Source organism: Chelonia mydas, chromosome 4 (genome assembly GCF_015237465.2).
Source record: "Chelonia mydas isolate rCheMyd1 chromosome 4, rCheMyd1.pri.v2, whole genome shotgun sequence".
NCBI classification, from domain to species: domain Eukaryota; kingdom Metazoa; phylum Chordata; order Testudines; family Cheloniidae; genus Chelonia; species Chelonia mydas.
This window is the reverse complement of record NC_057852.1, coordinates 121,709,925-121,730,015: the sequence shown is the minus strand read 5'-3', so window position 1 is coordinate 121,730,015 and position 20,091 is coordinate 121,709,925. Positions and strand designations below refer to the sequence as shown.

At 42.8% G+C, this 20,091-nt stretch overlaps 1 protein-coding gene across 48 annotated transcripts in view; it reads left to right on the top strand.

Moving 5' to 3' along the window:
- The window catches only part of ADD1 (adducin 1), a 131,035-nt gene that overhangs the window by 3,846 nt on the left and 107,098 nt on the right, over positions 1-20,091 (top strand). The window contains exon 2 of one of the 48 annotated variants that reach the window (XM_043544738.1): positions 9,652-9,656. The exons of the other annotated variants lie outside the window; for them this stretch is intronic. The gene's annotated coding sequence lies outside the window, so the exon portion shown is untranslated. The remainder of the gene's footprint in view (positions 1-9,651; positions 9,657-20,091) is intronic. 48 annotated transcript variants of the gene reach the window in all.

Here is a 20,091-nt window from a genome sequence, read left to right as displayed (position 1 = left end):
TCGCAGTCAGCTTTGGACTTAACTATCTTTAACACTTTATAGAATAATCTTGGATATGTCTTTTAGCACATTTCATGTAAAAACGTCAAGTTATGATATATTTGCAAGGTGGTATTAAAGTAATATTTCCCCTCATTATTATGTCTCTTGGTAACTTGCCCTTTTAGCAAGCCAGCAAGCACACATTCAGTGGAGGGAAAAGTGTTTGGTAAACAAATATTTTAGTTTCAAGTAAACCCTCACTGACTGCAGTAGCACTCAGTGTGGGAACAAGGGGGTCCAGGGACATGGATCCCATTACAGGATTGGGGTCTTAGTTCTTGAGTGATATCTGATGAGCTTGAGCTAATATAGATGCGGGGGGAAAAAAAGAGAGAGAAATTTAAAAAGTCTTTTACCAACTACTGTGTGAATTCTGCAAACTGAGAAGAAAATAAAGGGTGAACATTTTAACAATCTAACCTAGGTTCCCTTTCAGATTAGAATGCTACATTGCAATATGTTCTGAATGTGTGCAAACAGATTTTGAGTATTGGACAAAAATGTCCAGCATGCGGATTATAAGCATATATATACTTTTATGAAGCGAATATTCTCAAAACCCCTAGAGTATGACTACACAGCAGCTGGGAGCAAGCCTCCCAACCTGGATAGACAGACTTCTGTTGGAGGGCAAGTCTCATGCTCGTGCACTAACAATAGCTGTGTGAACATTGCCACACTGACGGAGGCTTGGGCTAGCAACGGAAAGTTCATAGCCACCCAATTACCTGGTGAGCCATAAGAACGGCCATACTGGGTCAGACCAAAGGTCCATCTAGCCCAGTATCCTGTCTTCCGACAGTGGCAATGCCAGGTGCCCCAGAGGGAATGAACAACCACACTAGCAAAAGTCTTCAGGCTATAAAGTTTGCTCACAGCTGCAGTGTGGACATACCCTAACAAGTTAAATTGTACCTCTTGTAATTGTAATCACTGCTTTTTGAACCGTGGCTTTCAGAAAGATTTTTTTTTTTCAATTTCTTAATTACTTGTTTGAGATCCTAGCTTAAATCATATTCTGCCTATCAATGTTCTCTTATAATTTCAGTTATTCTTTTATTCTTTACTTTCCTCTTTAAAACATTTCAGTGTTGATGGTGTGAATAACTGCTGTATTTCTGCCACAAAGGTGTCTGTGTTTCAGTGTCTTGGGGTGTGTGGTCCTAGTTCATATAGTCTGTAAAGGACTTTAGGTGATACTTCTTTCTGGATTCTGCAGTTTGCGCCATACGTCTTGTTGAAGTGAGATACCATAAATAGCTGGAGTAGTAAATGCAGGTAATCAGTTACATTTTACATATTCTTGTTCACTTTCTCATGGGATGAGCTGGCAGTGTTGAGAATGGTAAGGTTCTCTCCTAACTTTGAATGAATACCTATTTTATTTACCAGAGCTGTTCTTGGAAGTTGGGGGTGGCAGTAGACATTTTGTTTAAAACCACTGTCCCTGAACGAAAACTTCAGCCATGAGACTTAAGTTGGAACTTACTTCAATTTTCTTTACTTGTTGGAGGGGTGTGTGTGTGCGTGTGTGTCAGTTTTCAAATTCCTGACATTATTTTAAGGTATTTTTGTTGTTTCATGTAACCTGAATCTCATGAGAGGTCTAGTTCACTGTCGGTACAACTTCACTAAGCTAATGGAGTTGCAACATCTTACACCAGCAGTGAACCTCGCCCCAAAAAAAACAACTTCTCCCTGAACTCCTAAGGGCAGATCTACCTTCAGAAGTAACGTTGACCCAGCTGCATCACTCAGGGATGTGAAAATCCACACTCTAAACAGCGTAGTTAAGCTGACCTAACTCCTCTTGTAGGCAGTGCTAGGGTTGATGGAAGAATTCTTCTGTTGATCTAGCTTCCACCTCTTGATGAGATAGAATACCTACACCAGTGGGAGAACCCCTCCCATTGCTGTAGTGAGTGTCTATACTGAAATGCTACAGCTGTGCCGCCGTAATGTTTTAAGTGTAGACAAGTCCTAAGCTGGTGTGGCTATTTTTAACAAAGTTATGTACCCTCATAGTAATTATATCCAATTACAATGTTCTTATTCTTGCATCCTGGTTTTCCAGTGAACATTCTCTTATGAGGGGTCAAGCATATTGAACTACTCTTTAGGGCAGTAGCTGAAGTAAAGCCTGATCTACACTACAAAGTTAGGTTAATGCAAGGCAGCTTATGTCGACCTAGTTGTGCATCGGTCTGCACTTCAATTTGTCTCCCACCACTGAAAGCGCTCTATTAGGCTGACATAGCAACACCACCTCTCCGAGTGGCATAGAGCCATGGCTGATGTACTTAGGTAGACACATTGTGAGTGCTGACACTGTTACCCTAACTGTCCTTCAGCAGCTGTCCCACAGTGCCCCACACTGGCCGTTCTGGTCACCATTGTGAACTCCATTGCCCATAGAACATGGAGACCGGAAGCCCCCATCCCTTTTAAAGCCCTGTGGATTTTTGAAATTCTGATTTTTGATTGCCCGGCTTGGTAAGAGAACCTAGCAGTTCTCCACTGTTGAGTGCAAGTGCCCAGCTGAGCATGCTGGTTACGTTCTCCAGATGTGCTTCTGCCTAGAATAGACAGGAGATACTGGATCTCCTGGGCCTGTGGAGAGAAGAGGCTGTGCAGGCATCCTTTGAACCAGCCACAGAAACATTGAAATCTATGAGCAGATTGCTCTGGGGATGCAGGAGAAGGAACCAGCAGCAGTGCTGCATGAAAGCCAAGGAACTGTGGCAGGCATACCAGCTGGCTTGGGAGGCCCACAATTGATCTGTTGCCAAGATGCAGACCTGCTGCTTTTACAAAGAGCTGCATGTAATGCTTGGTGGAAACACCACAACCTCCCTGCCCCCTCCAGCACCATGGATACCTCCAAAGAGCACAAGTCACAGGAACCTGCTGTGAACAGTGAGGAGGAAGTGATGGTGGAGGAGGAGTACAGGGACAGTCAACTGGGTGATCCAGCTCCACAGCAAGCCAGGGCCTCTTTGACTCCTCCACAGTCCAGCCAGTCCCACCTGTCAAGCATGGGATGGAATCTCAGGTAAGTGTATAGATAAATTTTCAATTACAGGGATGGTACCCCTAATGTACAAGGACACAATCTTTTGACTTTTCATTAATTTACTTGTGCTAGAAGAGGTAGTGACACAACCGAGAGAGAGAGTTCTATCTGCTTTTCATTCCCCCTCTAGATTTAGGTTGATGTGGAGCAGTTTGTTTATGGGGATGTCCCTTCAATCTTCCTGAGAGATCTAGATGAAACTTTCTTGGAGGTACTCTGCAATCTTCTGCCGAAGGTTTCTAGAGAAGGCTGCTTTATTCCTTCCTCTGTGGTAGGACACTTTCCCACTCGACTCATTGATAACTTCAGGAAGCACCATTGCAGTACACAGGCTAGCAGCATATGGGCCCGGGCGTCTTCCAGAAGCACACTCTGCCTTTGTTACTCTGAGGAGTGAGATATCAGCTAAAATAACCACTGCCTCTGGAAAACTGTGCCAGTATTCAGTGCCATTGCACTATACTACTAGAATCATGTAACTGAGCAATTCCCTCACTTTCCCAACCCCTGGCGTGTCATGCTTACCATTGCTGGTGTTGTGCACAAACAATCTCAGGCAGAAGTGAGAATGTAGTGCTTAAAACTTTAGGGGAGCCAGGGGCATGAGTTCAGCATCTTGTTTTGCTTTCTGTAGTGAATATGCTGATAACGGTACCTCTTTTTTTATCTTTTTGCTTGTTTTATCTTCATCTGCTGCTGTTGCGGCCCTCCTCCACAACCACAGAATGCCTGAGCCAGATAAGGAGAAAGAAGAGGACTCTGGATGACATGTTCAGTGAGATCCTGCAAGCCAGTGCTGCATCGGATCATGAGCACTGGGCCTGGAGGATAAACTTTGCTGGCAGCCTGGAGAAGGATAGAGTGGAGAGGAGGACAGTCCCAGGAGTCCCAGCAGGAAAAGGAGAGGGAGACCTAATGGGGCTTTTCAGGCAGTAAACACAGATGCTGCAGACTCTGGTGGACCTGCAGATTCAACAGTCCTGGCCTCCCCTCCCTCTTCAGCCCACTGAGAACTCAACTTCAAGACCTCCCTATTACCCCCCTTCCCGCCCCCCCAACATTACACATTGATGTTAGTGGTCGCTGCACTACCCTTATGCCACTGCCTCAGGAGGATAATGAATACAATTGCACCTTCACGTATGCTGACCTATGAAAGCCATGGTGGTTGTATGTATAGCTGACATTAATGTTCATTCCCCTTCATAACTTCTGTTCTCTTAATTTTTTAAGTTTTATAAACTTTTTATTGTATTTGCTTTTTTTGGTACTGATTTTTTTACAGAAAAAAATTCTTTTTGGAACACAGTTCTTCTTATTTCACAAGATATGCTGCTGAGTAATCAGCAATTCTGAAAGCAACCAGTTACCTGCTTCACAGGCCTGGTCTACACTACAGAGTTAGGTCAACATAAGACAGTTCACGTCAACCTAATTATGTTATTGTCTACACTTCATCCTTGTAAGTGCCCTAATACACTGACATAACTCCTCCACCGCAAGAGGCATAGGGCTTATGTTGCTGTAGTTAGGGTGATAGTGTCCATGTAGACATTGCGTTACTTATATCGGTAGAGCCCTGTGCAGATGATAAAAATTGGATCCTTATCTGTGGTAAATAAATAGTATCCAGTCTGCGATCCGCACTCCACATTTTATATGGATCCACACTCTAGAGCAGCAATTCTCAACTGGGGGGGCCGTGAGCTGGTTTCAGGGAGGCCACAGGCTTGAAGCCTGGTGTCATGTGGCTCCTCCCCCCCCCACCCCCGCACGGGAATGAACCCCAGAGTGGGGAGCTGGGAGCCCGAATCCTAGTGGGGAGCACTGGGCTGGGAGCCTCCCGCCTGCTCCGGGGTAACAACCCAAGCTGTGAGCTACAAGGGGTTCACAGCAGAGAGCCTACCAGCCTTCCTTGTCAATTTCATGGCTCCAGCATGGGAGCTGTGAAATTGACAGGAATGACAGCGAACAGCTGATGAATAGAGCTCTGGATATCCACTTTATATCTGCGTGGATATCTGCATCCATGGATGCGGTTCTTTGTGGATCAGATGCAGATCCAATCTTTTTTATCCCACAGGGCTCTAGAGCAGCATTTCTCAACGGTCTGCGGCACCCCCAGGAGTATCAGGGGTTCTGCCTTCTGGGGAGTGGAGCTGAGAGCCCAGGCGGCAGCTCAGCCCCTACATTGTACCTGTTAAGTCAGTGGACGTGCTCCTGGAGAGGATGTGCACCACCGACAGAAGGAGGGTAGTGTGTACATGAAAAACTGCAGTAATTTCTGTGGTGGCTGCAAGTCTGCCTAATGTAGGTTGACTTAAGCTTGTAGTGTAGACAGACCCATAGTGTCACACAACTCTGAGAGTGATCGTAACAAAATTAATAGGTTCATTGAGAATGTTCTATTCTGACACGCATAGCAGTCACCACACGATTCCTAGCAGGCCACATAAGAGTAGGGCCAGGTAATGTACACTACAACACTCACTACTTTTGCTCACTGTTAAAATGGTCTTTCAAAGCCTCCCTCAGCTGTCTAGATCCACGTTGAGCTCTTCTAATAGCTGTGTATCTGACTGTTCAAATTCAGCAGCCAGCCAGTCCATCTCCACCCTGGTGGAATCTCTTCCCCCTTTCTTTCTCATATATCATGCAGGATATAGCAGGCAGCTCTAATTATTGGAAGTAAACAAAGCCAGGGAACCTTCAAACAAAAAAAAGCACATTCAACTGTCATTCTGCACCTACTGAGCTAGTAGTTGAATTGTTCCTTGGCTGTCAAGGTAACTACTGTATGTCTTCATGAGCCAGGGAAGCAAGGAATAGGCTGGGTCCCCCAAGATTGCTATTAGCATTTCAACGTTCCCATGGTAATCTGCCGGTCGGGAAAGTAGGTCCCTGCTCATAGCTTTCTGAACAGTGCTGTGCACTTAAAGATGGCATACACTTTCCCTGACCAGTGCATTGATGTCATTGAAACATCCATGGTGATCCACCAATGATTGTATAACCGTAGAAAAGTAGCCCTTCCTATTGATGCACTCAGTGGCAAGCTGGTCTGGTGCCATAATAGGGATAGGCATGCCATCTATGGCCCCACTACAGTTCAGAAACCCCATAGTTGCAAATCCATCCACTATGTCCTGCATATTGCCGAGAGTTTCAGTCTTGCATAGCAGGAGGGAATTAATAGCCCTGCATGCTTGCATCACGATGTCTCTCTCCCCCCCACCTCTGGTAGATTTTCTGACTCCAGACTGATTTCTGATTGACTGGTAGCAATCTGGCATTGCAAGTTTCTGCAGTGTGATAGCCACTCGCTTCTCCACTGTCAGTGCAGGTCTCATTTTGGTGTACCTGTGATGGAGGGCTACAGCGATCTCGGCATACAGATCCAGGAATGTGGCCTTGAGCATCTCAATGTTCTGCAGCCCCTGCTTGTCACCCCAATCCTGCATTATGATGTGAACCCACCAGTCAGTGCTTGTTTCTTGGGCCCAGAAGTGGTGCTCCACCATCTGCAGCTGGTCCATGAAAGCTACCAACAACCTTGAACTAGTTCTTGCTATGTCCCGCAGCAGTCAGTCTTCCAAGGAATCATCATGGTTTTTATTTATTGCAGCTCTGCAAATATTCCAGGATCACATGCCCTGTGCTTAAAATGCTCATGACAATAGTGCAGAGCTGTGCAGGCTCCATGCTTCTGTCAGAGATGGTGGACAGTGAGGAGGGCCACCTGGGTTTGTGGGAATTTGTAAAATAAGGGCATGAAAATTGTGGGATACAGATAACATTATGGGATGGAGACAGTTGGAAACTGGGACGTTTACCCCATGATCCCAGTCACCCATGCGTGACTTATTTCAGCCCCAGCATGCTTTGCCAAAACTTCCCAAAAGACCATGCGCTAGATGGTGGCAAGTTACACAGTGGGATGCATCCCTGGTGCATCACAGTCTGCATCAGTACAATCACTCCTGGTGTTACGCACACTGCTGACATAAGGAGCCAAGTATGCACATGCACAAGTGAAGTACTGACTGAGGCAATTGTATGCTAATGTAATTTGAGTTGACCTAAGTTTGTAGGGTAGATATGGCCTAAGTTTCTTTAGTGGGTTTTGAACCACTCATGTGAAACATGCTCTGCATCCAAATGTAAGTCCACTTGCAGTAAAACGAGATAGCATTGTTACACTACATGTTGTGAGGGACACTGTCTATTTAAATTTTTTTTAAATTGACCAATTTTTTTTTAAAAACCCTGCTTCTAATACAGCATTGGTTAAATGTCTTGAATTAAAAGAAGGCACTTGCTATACAAGGGACACTAAAATTGATTATACATAAACTGCTGTCAAATGTATAACGTAAAGTTGTGGGGGAGGCAGCTTTAGAAAAAAAGTTCACTGGTATTCATCTTGGGTCTTGTAATTATAGTAGATACACAACTTGTAGATGGAAATGTAATTTTTTTTCTTTTCTTTTTTTTTTCCAGTTACTGGTGCTCCTTTTATTTGCTCAAAGTGCTTGCACCAGTTCTGAAAACAATGTCAAAAATTTCAGCTAGGAATCTGCACAACTAAATTATTGCTTTAACTATTAACTTTTCAAAAATGTCATTTTAAGTTCTAGGTGATTTGATTAACATGTCCAATGTTTTGCATAAGCTTTTATTTTGATTCCTAAGGGAGTCGTCCCCCCCCCCCATCCCACTCCACAATTGTGGCTATCAGTGTTCTCCTACACGTTGTACTCTTGTTAATTTAACATACATTGCAAAGAGTGTCTTTCCTATTTTATAGTAAGGTTTATTAGACTAGGTGGAGCAAATCTTCATGTAATTGGTAATCCATTAACATTTCCAACAACTACTGTGTCCTTTGTAAGTTACCTAGGGCCCAAGCCAGTTAATAAGGGAGAGGTGAAGGCTTCAGGAGCACTTCATTGTTCTTTTTTGTGGAACATTTTTATAAAGGATGTCTGGCTGCAGGTAAACTATACAATAAAATTGGCTATGCAACGTATTCATAGTACAGTATTAAATTATCGGAGCTGTTCGAGGTGGGAGAACAATTTAACAGTGAGTTTGGGTGTCAGTTTGTTCTTAGATCTTTGTTTATACACATGAAAGAAATCTTTCTACGTGTTTACATGAAAGAAACCTTTCTACGTGTTTTCAGGTTGAATCAGGGCACTGCTGGGGAAGCCTCAATCAGCTCCTGCCACTCCAGCCCCAATCAGGGGAAATGGATTGGGGCTGGGTAAATAGCCTAGGTTTGCCTAATCACTGACTGCACCTGCCAGCCTCATTAGGCAGGAGCTATAAGGAAGTGAGAGAAAAGGGTGGCAGAGACCAGGAGGGAAGGAAGGCTCTGAGAGAGGTAGGAGCTTGCTACTCTGTTGCTGACCAGGCCTGTATTAGGCCAAGCCATTGTAAATAGCCTGTATATAGTAGGAAACTGGTGGTGGGAAACAGACACAAATAAAGAGCATAGGAGTTGCATCAGCTTGGAGTTTTCCTGAGTCTGTGAGGAGCGGGGCCCAGAGACTGGACACGCAGGGGCGCAACAGGCACCCCGTTACACAGACATAGGGATTAGAAAGAGAAATTGATTTGCATCTTAGTAGGGAATTTTTAGCCTTTTCCCCAGGCAAATAAGTGTTAATAAATTGAATAGAGTTTTCTAGCAGGCACAGTGTCAATATATAGTGCAGTGGCCAGATCTGGTAACACTCCAGCTGCTCAAAGGTGTGTTGGAACCAGTGAGCATTGGCCTGCATCAACTGTTCTTAAAGGTATGACCATCAGGCAAAGTACCAGCAGTGTGGAAAGAGATCACAGTGTCCCAGTACAAAGGCAAAGAATCTTGCACTGTGTGTGGCAATTACAGGCCAGTATCATTGTTATCCTGGAAAGGTCTCTTTGTTCACATTCTCCTTGGTAGAATGCGGTTGTTCCTTAACAGACATTGTCATCACAGCAATCAGGTTTCACTGTTGGATGGTCAGCAGTGGACGCTGTCCTTACCCTCCAGCTTCTAGTTGAGCTGCACTGAGAATTTAACTACCCATTTCACATAGCATATACCAACTCAGAACAGCCTTTATTCGGTTGACATGCCAGCAGTTTGGCTTGCACTGAAACGAGTTGGTGTAACAGATGTTCCTATAAATCTGGTGCACAATCTTCACACCAGTACTGCTGTGAGAATGCACATTGGTTCATCGCTTTCCCTGTGTTTCTACACAACCTCAAGTGTGTGACAGGGATGCGTTCTTGCTCTGGTACTATTCTGTTGAGCTGCCTACTGGATATTAGGGCTTGCCACTCCACACATCAGAATCAAGGTTGGTCAAGAAGCGTTCACCACAAGACTGCTGATGACACTGCCTTGCCTGTTGAGAAGTCCAGTAACTTCAACCCTATCCTCCAAGATCTCTAAGATGCCGCGCAGGCTATGGGGTTGAACATCTCATGGCAGGAGACCAAAGTCCAGAACCTTGGAGCTGGACCACCAGAACCCAGAACAGGTGGGGTCAGATATTGTGGAAAGTGTTGACAAGTTCATCTTATCTAGGTACAAGCAGAGTTCAGATGTTCACAGCAAAATGACTAACAGGATTCGCCACTCCTGCACGAAGTCCATATCTCGCTTATGGATGCAAAAACATCTTAGCACGGAAACAGAGTTCAGGATACATCAAACCCATGTCATACTGTATTACTATATGGGTCAGAAACCTGGGCCCTCCTACAGGCAGACTTGGACAGACTAGAGGCATTTCATATGCACTGTCAGCGCTAAGTCCAGAGCATAAAGTGGTTTGGCGGCAGCGTCTTACAGAGATCTGGCCTTCCTTCAGTCATTCATTATATTCAAAACTGGTTTTGCATGCTCTTCCACCATGTTACGAGGATGGGTAGAAATACCATAGCACACCATGCTCTCAAACTCTCCATCGACATGCAAAGTGGTGCACACCCTGACTCTACCTGGCACTGACCAAAGGGCTGCCCCAAAGATTCATGGATTTGCAGGATTGAGCCAGATCTGGGAACTTCACCAGGCCTTGTGTAGTGCAACACCCTCAATTGTGATCATTCTGGCTGGCACAATGGTTTTTAGTCTGTGTGTGTTCGATTATGACTATGGGGATGAGAGAGTCTCAGCTTCTGGCCTCTTGCCTGCCCAGTAAGCCGAAGGTGATGACTTTTTTGTGGCTGCCAGCCAAGCAAAGTCAGACATGATAGGTAGAAGGCTGGGGAGCTAGGGACCAGAGCACAAAGCCTGAGTCTGAGACAAAAACTGTGGAGGGTTAGGTAGGCCAGCTAAATATGAGGGCTAACTTACCGAAAATCGGAACATTCCAGCTGTTAGAGAAGTTGCCTGCGTCTTTTTCTTCTGTAGTTTTTCTGGTGCAATATTTTTCAACAAAAGGAGAAAAACAGAAACCCATACAGCTGTGGTTGCCAGTCACTTTGGGGCTGGGGTCTTACCTATTCAAGCCCTCAGCTCTTCCCATGTCACCCTCCTTATACAATCCCGCAATAGGTGTTCTTCCTGGAAGGCCATGAATTCACCCACCTCTCCATCTTCCTCTTTTTTCCATCTATCTTTTTACCTTAATACCAATAGCCAAACAATCTTTGTAATTGTTTAGGGCTGTCAAGCGATTAAAAACATTAATCATGATTAATCGTGGGATTAAGCGCAATGTTAAACAATAATAGAATGCCATTTATTTAAATATTTTTGGGTGTTTTCTACATTTTCAAATATATTGATTTCAATTGCAACACAGGATACAAAGTGTACAGTGTTCACTTTATATTTATTTTTGATTAAAAATATTTGCACTGTAAAAAACAAAAGAAATAGTAGTTTTCAGTTAACCGAGTACAAGTACTGAGGTGCAATCTCTTTATCCTGAAAGTTGAACTTACAAATGTAGAATTAGGTACAAAAAAAAATCTGCATTCAAAAATAAAACAATGTAAAACTTTAGAGCCTACAAGTCCACTCAGTCCTACTTCTTGGTCAGTCAGTCCCTCAGACAAACAAGGTTGGTTACAATTTGAAGGAGATAATGCTGCCTGCTTCTTGTTTACAGTGTCACCTGAAAGTGAGAACAGGCGTTTGCACGGCACTGTTGTAGCTGGTGTTGCAAAATATTTACGTGCCAGATGCGCTAAAGATTCATGTGTCCCTTCATGCTTCAACCACCATTCCAGAGGACATGCATCCATGCTGATGACGGGTTCTGCTCGATAACAATCCAAAGCAGAGTGGACCGACGCATGTTCATTTTCATTATCTGAGTCAGATGCCACCAGCAAAAGGTCGATTTTCTTTTTTGATGGTTCAGGTTCTATAGTTTCCGCGTTGGAGGGTTGCTCTTTTAAGACTTCCAAAAGCATGCTTCACACCTTGTCCCTCTCAGATTTTGGACTGCACTTCAGATTCTTAAACCTTGTGTCGAGTGCTGTAGCTATTTTTAGAAATCTCACATTGGTACCTTCTTTACATTTTGTCAAATCTGCTGTGAAAGTGTTCTTAAAAAGAATAAGTGCTGGGTCATCAACTGAGACTGCTATAACATGAAATATATGGTAGAATGCGGGTAAAACAGAACAGGAGAGATACAATTCTCCCGCAAGGAGTTCAGTCACAAATTTAACACTTTATTTTTTTAACGAGCATCATCAGCATGGAAGCATGTCCTCTGGAATGCTGGCCGAAGTGTGAAGGGGCATATGAATCTTTAGCATATATGGCATGTAAATACCTTGCAACGCCGGCTACAAAAATGCCATGCGAACGCCTGCTCTCACTTTCAGGTGACATTATAAATAAGAAGCAGGCAGCAGTGTCTCCCGTAAATGTAAACGAACTTCTTTGTCTTAGCGATTGGCTGAACAAGAAGTAGGACTGAGTGGACTTGTAGGCTCTAAAGTTTTACATTGTTTTGTTTTTTGAGTGCAGTTATGTAACAAAAATCTTGTATTTGTAATTACACTTTCACGGTAGAGATTGCACTGCAGTACTTTTATGGGGTGAGTTGAAAAATACTATTTCTTTCGTTTATCATTTTTACAGTGCAAATATTTGTAATAAAAATAATGTAAAGGGAGCACTGTACACTTTGTATTCTGTGTTGTTATATTTGAAAATGTAGAAAAACATCCAAAAATATTTAATAAATTTCCATTGGTATTCTATTTTTGTTTAACAGTGTGGTTAATCGCGATTAATTTTTTTGTTAATCGCGTGAGTTAACTGTGATTAATCGACAACCCTGTTATTCTTATTAGATTGAAATAATGCCCACAGTAAACATCCCCAAAGAGCACATATCTGTCTTACCTGGAGGGTGCACAAGATTGCTGAGATGCATGAGCTGAAGTGAAGTTGCTTGGGATACGTCCACTTACAACTTCCATGTTATCCAATTATTTTATCTGTAACCATAACTCTATCTTTCAAGTCGTATGTTAAAATATTTACAACTACAATCCCATACTAACAAAATTTGATTTCTGGAAACTAATTTGTGCATCAGTAGCTACATTTAAGGCACAAATGTTAATAGTGACAGTGGGTGCCTTGTCTTCATTGTGTGTTTACTTTGGGATAGCTCACACGTTAATTACCCTGAGGTTAAAAAAAAAGACTTTTTTTTTTTTTAGTAGCGAATCATAGAATATCAGAGTTGGAAGGGACCTCTGGAGGTCATCTAGTCCAACCCCCTGCCCAGAGCAGGACCAATCCACAACTAAATCATCCCTGCCAGGGCTTTGTCAAGCTGGGCCTTAAAAACTTCTAAGGAAGGGGATTCCACCACCTCCCTAGGTAACGCATTCCAGTGTTTCACCACCCTTCTAGTGAAAAAGTTTTTCCTAATATCCAACCTAAATCTCCCCTACTGCAACTTGAGACCATTACTCCTCGTTCTGTCATCTGCTATCACTGAGAATAGTCTAGATCCATCCTCTTTGGATCCACCTTTCAGGTAGTTAAAAGCAGCTATCAAATCCCCCCTCACTCTTCTCTTCCGTAGACTAAACAATCCCAGTTCCCTCAGCCTCTCCTCATAAGTCATGTGTTCCAGACCCCTAATCATTTTTGTTGCCCTCCGCTGGACTCTTTCCAATTTTTCCACATCCTTCTTGTAGTGTGGGGCCCAAAACTGGACACAGTACTCCAGATGAGGCCTCACCAATGTCGAATAGAGGGGAACGATCACGTCCCTCAATCTGCTGGCAATGCCCCTACATATACATCCCAAAATGCCATTGGCCTTCTTGGCAACAAGAGCACACTGTTGACTCATATCCAACTTCTCGTCCACTGTCACCCCTAGGTTCTTCTGTGCAGAACTGCTGCCTAGCCATTCGGTCCCTAGTCTGTAGCGGTGCGTTGGATTCTTCCGTCCTAAGTGCAGGACTCTGCCCTTATCCTTGTTGAACCTCATCAGATTTCTTTTGGCCCAATCCTCAAATTTGTCTAGGTCCCTCTGTATCCTATCCCTACCCTCCAGCGTATCAACCACTCCTCCCAGTTTAGTGTCATTCACAAACTTGCTGAGGGTGCAATCCACACCATCCTCCAGATCATTAATGAAGATATTGAACAAAACCGGCCCCAGGACCGACCCTTGGGGCACTCCACTAGATACCGGCTGCCAACTAGACATGGAGCCATTGATCACTACCCGTTGAGCCCGACAATCTAGCTAACTTTCTACCCGCCTTGTAGTACGTCCATCCATCCAGCCCATACTTCTTTAACTTGCTGACAAGAATAATGTGGGAGACCATGTCAGAAGCTTTGAAGACAAGGCATTAGTGCTGATGAAAACCATTCAAATATGTGAGTGCCAAGGGCTGAGAATTTCGGACATTGGGAGGTATATGGTTAACCTGAAATTCATGAGTAGCCATAACTTGCCCTCTGTTTCCCCAGATCTGAAATGACCTTCGTGCATTAGTCTGCTTATTCACTTCTCAAACATGGTAACACTTGAAATAAAAAACAAACTCATCAGTATACAAATGTCTGGGAAAATATTGGAAGTTTTTAGCATAGATGTGAACATTTAAAATTTAATAACTGTACTTCACATTAACATCCTAATGTTCCTTTAGTTCAGTGCTCAGGTTTTGCTTATGTTAGATATTTAAAATTCTTAGCTGCAGTGCATGCTCAACTTGTGATATTGCAATAAAATATTTTTCTTTCTTTAGTTTAATCAGCTGTGTAATGTAACATAGTATTTGGTGTTAATTTAAGAATTTTTATAGCTAAACTAAATATAGTTTGCACATTAAACAATATTGTTTTCAGTTCAACCTTTCATTGCTCATATATAGTATAGTAACTCAAACACCTAAATAGGGCACCTAGAAATCATTAGGTGCACCAGGTTAGCTCCGCCTATAACAAATAGAAAAACTGATTTGTTAAACATTTATAGATGAGTAGTTTAGTTCTCGTTCTCTCTCTCTCTCTCTCTCTTTTTTTTTTTTAAATGACTATGTAAAGTAACAATTTACAGACGTGCTACTGATTGGACCATGATGTCAGCCTTCGTCGCCCAGTAGTTAAATTTTCAAACGGGCATCTTTGTGCGTTCTCCCATTTTGTCCATCACATTTGGGAGGAACACCCTGTAAACATCCACAAAGTGACTTCATTGTTCTCCTTCAAATTCTTTGACTCTCCTTTTTCCATGATGTCCACAAAAAATGTGACCGTGGTTGGTGGGCTACTGGTGTGCTCGTATCACCGACTGTCTTTCTGCCCAATATTGTCGTCTTGTTTCATTCTGCTCCCCATCCCTCTGTCCTGTGGATTTTGACTCTTTGTGGTGGACCTGTTTTTCTTTTCATGCATCACAACAGGGTCTTGGTTCATGACGAGGGCTCCTGCACACTATGGTAATAAAGATAAATAATTACATTTCTCAAATTGCTGTACAATAAAATACTAGCTCTTTTAAATGAGATATAAATTGAGTATTTCCGTCACCCCTCAACACTCTCCCCCTCAAAGATTTTAGTCAGACAAGGTTAGCAATGCCTGAGATGTCACTGATTTTTCTCTACTGTATTCAGATCTACAAATAAGATACTGTGTCATAAAACTGTTTGAATGTCTGCCTGTGTGTTTAGAGTAGCTATATTGTGATGGTTTTGTTTATATGGTTCAGAATGTTGGGATGGGGGAACTAAAGATAAAATTCTTACTGCTACCTTACATTTTGTTTGTGGTTTAAAAGATATATAAACTTATTTAAATGGGCCATCAGAAGCTATATTTATTTTTTTCCTACACCACTAGTTGTGAGATATCAGGTATAATCCTTATACAAATGGAAACAAAGAGAGTCTCTTGAAATGCTGTATCTGGATTTTATTATAGTTCAGAATTATGTGTATCCTAAATCTGCACCACACATCCTTTCCATTGCGTATATCTTCAGCAATAAACCTTTCATTTCTGGAAGGAAGTACAAGCAAATAAATCAGTTTTGGTGGGGATAGGATAGGATGTGGATTAGATAAAGTTTGGAAGCTTCCTTCCTAACGGCTGTTAATCTGAATTCCGCACCACTCCTCATAACTGCCATTTGAATTTCCTGTTGATTTTTATGAATAATTAATAAAAAACAAGATATTTTTCCACTTTACAGCATACAGCTAAGATGACGACTTCTTGTTTAAGCAATTAAATTCCAGTAGGTTTAATAATAGGGCCTAAGTTAGCTTTATGAAAATAATGCTTAATGTTCATAGTTATGGAAAGTTGCCTAAGAATGGTTAATATTAAGGCTTTTGTGTGTATCGGGAAGCATTTACTGTTATATGAATACTGGAAAAGTGTATGTTTAATGTGCTTTATTGTTTTAGCCTTTCTGCCTTGCCACTTGCTTTTAAATATGCACAAGCTGTTTAAGGCCTAAACTGATAAGATAAGCAACTCCAAAGTAGTGCAGAAGCCATGTTTGGCAGTCATCTTCAAACAGTGGGTGACTTAGCAGATATACTAGAGCTCTTTCAACATGGACAGACATCCTTGCATTGGGTGCAGCCTTTCTGCTATTAAAAATACATACGTTTTGAAAGTATGTGCTGATGCATAGGCAGTAAGAAGATTATCAAAGTTAATTAACTTGGCCATTTAGTTTGTTTAATATATTTAAACTAGACATTATGGATTAACCATGGCTCATAAACTGGGAGCTATGCAAATTTTAGCAGGTAATTTTAGTATAGACTTGTATGATAAGGATCATAATACCTTCCACATTATCACTGAAAAGTTACTGGGAAAATTACTTACCTTATTCCCCAGTTTATGATGTAGTCAGTAGTATTCTGCATTATCAGTTTTACTTTTTCTCCTTGCTGAGAAGATGCTTGGAAACTCAATGGGGAGTGAAAAAACAAAAATTGTTTTTGTGTGCATGTATATAATGTGTATATATAAAATTAATTTTTAAGAATTAAAAACATTTTAAGACTTACCAAGAGTGCTGTATTCGTCTTAAATTCAAGTTGACTGTGTCCCTCTAACTTCATGAGCTAAAATAGTAAAGATTAGTGGCTGTTTTATGTCTTAAATAACCTTTTCTCAGTTTGATATCATACCTGTATGCAACCAGTGGTTTTAATACCACATTTTTTCTAAGATGTGATTAATATGATGGACATATTTGTTTCATAGTCATTTCCTGTATCCATGGCATATAATACGGTTAGTTCTGAAACTGATCTAATCAGCATCAGATGGCTTTGGGATAGTTCCCTGGTGATATGACTGTTCGTGACAGCAAGAAATATTTAGAATGTAGCAGCTTAGTATTTTATAAAAGCAAAGATGATGGATCTTGAGTAATAGTTTTTGTACATGTACCATATGTGCAAGCAGGAAGCACATCCCAGAGGGAGGGCTGTATTCTACATTCAAGGCACAGCTTGCATGTGGGAGTGCAAGACAGGTTGGCTCTCTGGGAGCTCGTAGGGATATTGTTTCTGCCTTGAGGGCAGTAGCTTTTGGGAGCATAGCTGCTCCTCTGCCTTTTGGAAGGGTGCAGCATGTTTCATATTTACGTGTCACCCCTCTCCTGAATGGGTCTAGTTTAGCTGACTGCTATGGAGAATATTACCAACCCCTTCATCACTACTGGGGGAAAAAAATTCTACTAAATGATTGCCTAATACAGGTTTTTTTAAAAAAAAATAAGTTTTGCTTAACCCCCTTTTCTTCGTCAAATATGTTTAAGTATGGGCCCCACAGAAGGTGTGCATGCACCCCATGCAGGCAAGACCAGATTCTTTTAGCTAGCAGTTATGCTTTCTTTTGCCTCTGTGAAAGAGAATAAAGGGAAGGGCAGCTGCAACCCTCCCTCAGTTCCCTCTGGCCACCCATGGCAGCAAGGTGGAGCCTAGAGGTGTCCTGCTGACAACTGTAACGAGAGCTGTCTTCATCTAAGCCTCTGAAACACCTTCAGAACAGCCTTCATTCCCTTACTTTTTGACGTCTTGGACTGAATAATTCTCATCCATACAGACTCCCTGTACAAGGATCTCAAGATGGTCAACACACAGCTTGCAGGCTTCAAGCCTTGACTGTCCTGCTTAAAGACTGGCACCACAGGTGCCTCTTCTCCCCAAGGAAATATCACATCCCAAGCACATGCTTGGTTTGCATCTTGTTCTCCACTGGAACCTGAAAATCACGGGATGCAAGATTCCAATTTGATTGCTTAGGTCAGTCTTAGAGGGGCATCAGACCGAGAAGATCTGGGGTCTAAGACCTCCCTCCCCCCCACATACTGTGCTATATAGAGCAAGCACTTGACATCTAAGATTCAGTGGTGAAGTCAGCACCTACCATGTCACCGGAATCACTGAGGCTGTCCAGAGCCCTGGGATAACAGTTTGAGGAAGAGCTTGGTATCCTCTCTCTGAGACACACAGGAAGGCATCTTGGGATAAAACCCCTCAAACCTCATCCAGTAGTGAAGACAAGTGAAAAGGAGCAGACGGTGGTGCAGCAGATTCCATTGGTACGGGGTTCAGTCCTGAAGGCAACCACACTCATGCTACCCCTGGTACTGATGGAACAAATGTACACCGTGGAACTCTCATTGGCACCTAAGATGTTGACTGGTACTGACAAAAATCCCAGTACCATATGTACTGGAGGAGATCTAGTCTTCCAGGCATCACCATTGCATATCTTCTCACCAGCATTGAGCAGGGAGCCATACACTCACTCGGTGGTAGTGCTGGAAATTCAGCCATTGCATCAGGGCTGGCACTGGTCCGGTCAGCAACCTACCAACCACCCATATACATACAGGATGCTACCCTCGCCTTTCTGAGGCTACAGGGGTCACCTTCCCAGACCTCAGGGATCCACTCCCGTCCATCAAGAAAGGAGACTAGCTTTATCTCCAGCAGTCCTCCTTGGCAAGACCACAGATGCTGGAATACCAGAAAGAGCAGGCCCTGTTGGCAAAAATCCATCAGTACTCAGCTTCACCCCCCACTCCACCTCAGAAAGACCTTTCATTACCTAACAAGGCAATTGCCTCATCACTGTTACCAATGCTGGATAATTTTAGGTCACTGCAGGAGCTCATGGTATGAATTGCAGATACATTCACGATCAGGACTTTTGTGGTCCTATCCATAAAAGCCTCATGAACCATTTAATATCCTATCAGCTGTGGTCCTGCCAGAATTATTCTCCCCATAAATGAGAAACAGCTAGACTCAGTGCAAGCTGTGTGTATGCCACTGTACCACCAGCGCTGAAATGTATCAAGAAAATACTTTTACTTGCACCATAACCCTGGATCGCTAGTGGTCTCGGCTGTCCAAGAAAAATTATGTTCTGCCAAGAACACTTCAAAAGATAAAGATTGTAAATGATTGGATCTGTATGGAAGCAAGTTCTGCTCCTCACTGACGGCGTGGTGCTATTTTTCAACAAGCCATTGTAAAAGAGGGCCAATTGGTGGCAAAGACTCAATGGCTGTAGCTTACGCAGCAGTTATGTTCATGGTTACTGCAGTGGCCATGTGGTGAGCATTCTGGCTTGAGGCATTCCTTGTGAAGTACAAGCCACGATTGAAGATTGCCATTCAAACTGTTGGAGCTATGTAGTGAGAAAACAGATGCTCTACACCTCAGATTCAGGATGGTAAAGCGAGTCTCTATCATTCCATCAATCCAAGTTCAAGACTGGTTCATGTCTCTCGACTTGCAGGATACATACTTCCATATTGACATCCACCCAGCTCATAGGAAATGTCTAGATTCATGGTTGGGCCCAATGCTTACTATTACAGGGTCCTACCCTTTGGATTCTTCTCTTCAGTGAAAATATTCACTAAATTCCCAACAGTGGTAGCAGCACATTTAAAGAAATTAGGATCTCACATCTACCCATAACTAGAAGATTGGCTGATCAGGCAAGTGCCAGGATGAGACCAAGAAAGCCCTAGTTTAAGTCATATCCATGTACTCTCAATTAGGGCTCCTGGTAACCTATGAATAGGGCTCCATGTTTGTCACGGAGGTCATGGACAGGTCACAGGCCATGAATTTTTGTGTATTGCCGGTGACCTGTCCATGACTTTTATTAAAAATACCCTTGACTAAATCGTAGCCTTACCTATGAACAATAGTCTCGTGTACCATCCTAGGTGATAGAATTCATGGGAATCATACTCAACTCATGATCAGCATGAGCATATCTGCCAGAAGACTCATTCGTGTCCCATTAGTCACTTGTACAGAACATAAGAACAAGATTGTCCGTGATGGTTTACTTATGCCTAGGATTACTAGGAGACATGTCCACGTGTATGTATGTGATGCCACATGCCAGATTTCACGTGCTGCCCTTACAGCACTGGCTAAGGACATTGTACTCCCCATCCAGACACCACATGAAC